We start from the raw sequence: 4,206 nt of genomic DNA, 5'->3' as shown, positions 1-4,206 counted from the left end.
AATTGAGGCGGCCAACATCACTACGGTACCTAAATGTTACTACAAGTTCATGCAAAGCATACCTACGTCTAGGATTCATACCAACGCAAAAGGACAATATTTCTACAAGTTCATGAAAAGGCACGCCTACATCTAGGGTTTGCACTAACATAAAAAAACAAAACAAGAAAAGCAAGTTAAAGAAGAAGTGTTGGGAGACATACCTGGAATTCGCTCGTCCGCTTTACTGTTACCACACGACCAGAATAAAAAAAAATATATAGGTGTGAAATAAAAGGAGAGTTCGGCCCTCCTTTTATAGGCGTGATACTTGGGAGTTTGAATAAGGAAAGGACTTCCTATTTGAGTCAAGTAAGGAAAAGAGGCAACCGGGCCCGCGAAGACAAATCACCATGCCAAGACCACCACGCCATGCCTTTACCCCACCACGCCAAGCCGTCCGCCATGCTAGCCTCGCCAGAACCACGCCATGCCTTGGCCCCGCCACGCCAAGCCGTCCGCGCATGCTTTGCCTCACCAAACCGTGTCATGCCTTGCACCGCCATCCGCGCATGATTTTCCTCACCAAACCGTGTCATTCCTTGCACCATCGTACCGCGCCATGAATTTCCGCGCCAACACCAACAACTCGCTAAGAGAGCGTCATGATGTTCGCTAACAAGGTTACGCATAGCCAGACTAAGCCGACGATCTTCATCTCACCACTTCACGGTCTACACCACGAATAGAATCTACGCAAGGCCGCTAAACACGAGGATTATGGACTCTCCTTACCTCTCGAAAAAGGTTGGTCAGACCTTCCTGACCATCTTTCCACGGCTTGTCGTTTCGATTTTATCCTTGCCCGTCACCATCTTATGCTTACCTCGCAACAATACTCTTGTTCCGAGCTAAACAGGGGACTTAATGTTGATGGTGGTTTTTAGCTTAGGGTTAAAATCGTAAAACTGTACAACTGACATGACGTCACTCCGACCATTAGCACATTTATTGAATCAATCAGCATGACTACGCAAGAATTACCGGGGTACCCTTTTTTTTATGGGTCATGTTCCACGGCAGAACCCTTAACATCGACTGACATCATCTATGCCAAATCCTAATTCTCATGCTACCGCGCCAAGGCATGCAAATCATGACAGCCACATCTCCGCGCCAAGGCATGCCGACCATGCCAGTCGCACCACTGTGCCAATGGAAATCCATGCCAGCCACATCTCCGCGCCAAGGTATGCCGACCATCCCAGCCGCACCACTGTGCCAATGACAAACCATGCCAACCACATATCCGCGCCAAGGCATGCCAACCATGCCAGCCGCACCACTGTGCCAATGGAAAACCATGCCAGCCACATCTTCGCTCCAAGGCATGCCGACCATGCCAGCCGCACCATCGTGCCACTGGCAAACCATGCCAGCCACATCTCCGCGCCAAGGCATGCCAAACATGCCAGCCACACCATTGTGCCAATGACAAACCATGCCAGCCACATATTCGCGCCAAGGCATGCCATCCATGCCATCCGCACCACCGTGCCGATGGCAAACCACGCCAGCCACATCTCCGCGCCAAGGCATGCCAAACATGCCATCCGCACCACTGTGCCAGTAGAGAATCATGCCAACCACGTCTACCACTCCAAGGCATGCCAACCATGCTAGCCGCACCATGCGCCAATGACATGCCAAACCCTTGGCCACACCATGCCAAGCCAACCGCACCTTTCCTTGGCCCCAACCATGCTAGCCGCACCATGCGCCAATGGCATGCCAAACCTTTGGCCCCACCATGCCAAGCCAACCACACCTTGCCTTGGCCCCACCATGCCAAGACAACCTCACCTTGCCTTGGCCCCACCATGCCAAGCCATCCGTGCCAAACCCTTGGCCCCACTATGCCAAGCCGTCCGCGCCATTTTCCTTGGCCCCGTCATGCCGGCCTTCCCTATGCGGCTACCAAAACGAAGGCGTGCGACGATTAACGACCACCCTTCAATCCTAGATGTGAATCCTAGCCGTCCAAGGTCGCCAAACAATGCATGGTAACCTTTGGCCCAAATCCCTAGTTTTGGCCACGCCAAAAGCATGTCATGCCACATGTGCCAATGGCATGCCAACCACCTTGTCGCGCCAGACCATGCCGGCCTTCCCTATGCGGCTACCAAAATGAAGGCGTGCGACGATCAACGGCCACCCTTCCATCTTAGATGCAAATCTTATCCGTCCAAGGTCGCCAACCAACGCATGGTAACCTTTGGCCCAACGCCAAACCCTAGTTTTGGCCACGCCCAAACCGCGCCAAGGCATGCCGGCCATGCCACATGTGCCAATGACATGCCAGCCACCTTGTCGTTCCATACCATGTCGGCCTCCTCTATGCGGCTACCAAAAAGAAGGCGTGCGACGATCAACGGCCACCCTTCAATCCTAGATGCAAATCCTAGCCGTCCAAGGTTGCCAAACAACGCATGGTAACCTTTGGCTCAAAACCCTAGTTTTTGCCACACCAAACCGCGCCAAGGCATGCCATGCCACATGTGCCAGTGGCATGCCAACCACCTTGCCGCACCATACCATTCCGGCCTTCCCTATGCGGCTACTAAAATAAAGGACTGCAACAATCGACGACCACTCTTTCATATAAGGTGCAGATCTTAGCCGTTCAAGGTTACCAGCTAACGCATGGCAACCTTTGGCCCTAGTTTGGTCGCGCCTAAACAAAGCCAAAACCCTAACTTTTGGCCACGCCTAAAATAGGCCATATTAAAGCCATACTGATCATGCTTTCATGTCACTGGTTACCAAACGAAGGGTTGCAATAATAAACGGCTACCTTTCCTCTTAAGATGCAAAATCTCGACCGTCGAAGGTCACCACCGAGCCGGTAAGTCTCCCAAGATCAACTTGCCAGACAACAACAACGTGCTACATGTTTTCCATGAAAACACTCGAGACATTAACGCATGTCACAAACTGGGGGATGATCATTGGGTATTGGTTTGGCGGTTTACAGCGTGCGGCGTACACTACGCCCGTTATAAGAAAGTATCATAAGGATGAGGCGGTTAGTAAATACATGGAGTAATGGTGAAACACTTTCTTTTATGGAATATCAATTCCAGGCGTTACCGGTTACCACCTCCTCCCATTTACTCACCCTTTTTCCATTTCTTAATGAGACCAGAGTACGTTTCACTTCGACTTGTATAAATAGGCATTACCTATTCCCACCGAACAACAAGTTCAGGTCAGGAGCATACAACACTTAGAAAAAATTTGCTAGCTTTCCATCTGTTAGCTTCCCACTTTCTGATACAAGTCGTGAAACAACTACTCTTCCAGAATCAACTATTCTGGTCTCAACACTCTCTTCACTTCCCTCCCGAAAACCAGCCCTTCTCGTTCACTTTGTGACCGAAGCAAGTCTGGAACGACCATTTCTTGGTTTAAGCCGGATTTGAACAGATTGATCTCTCGAATCTAAAGTACTCCATTGCAGTACATTGTTTAGGGTTTAAACTCGTTTCTCACCCACACACCTGAAATTACCAAAATCAGCAGAAATCGTTTTCACCCTCAAACACTTATATACGAAGATCAAAAGATAGACGTTATACTTCGTATTGTAATTCCTTAATACCATGTCTAACTAGAGTATAATATCACAGCTTCGCAGTTAAGTTTTCAATATGCACGACTTGAAAGATACGTTAGGGAATGAAACAGTTCAAGTCAAATATTACTAACCTCAAATGGAAGGATGATGTCGTCGTTTTAGCTCCTTACTTCTTCAGATTCTTCAAGTATTCACGTAATACTTGTAACGACTCATATCCTAATACTTTCAAACTAACCTATATGAAGTTGGGTCTAGTAAATAATCAAGCGACTCTTTAAATGAGTTTTGGTTCACTAAAATATGACAACCAATCTTGACATACCAACGCTTGGTGGGTTCAATCGAGCTATGCTCTAACAATCTCCCCCTTGTCAATTTTAGTGACAAAACTTTTACATCATATGGATAAACAAATTACAAGAATTCATTACACATACGCTTGATTCCAAGTTTCAACAACACAACAACCTGTATACATTCAATCCTTTAAATGTCATTGTTGACATTATAATAACAAAGCTAATACTCCCCCTAAAGGTAAGATAGGTAGATTTTCAATCCGCACGTCTTTGTTATTCCATTATCAT

The sequence above is a fragment of the Papaver somniferum genome, chromosome 3 (genome assembly GCF_003573695.1).
Source record: "Papaver somniferum cultivar HN1 chromosome 3, ASM357369v1, whole genome shotgun sequence".
Taxonomy (NCBI): domain Eukaryota; kingdom Viridiplantae; phylum Streptophyta; class Magnoliopsida; order Ranunculales; family Papaveraceae; genus Papaver; species Papaver somniferum.
This window is presented reverse-complemented; position numbering follows the sequence as displayed.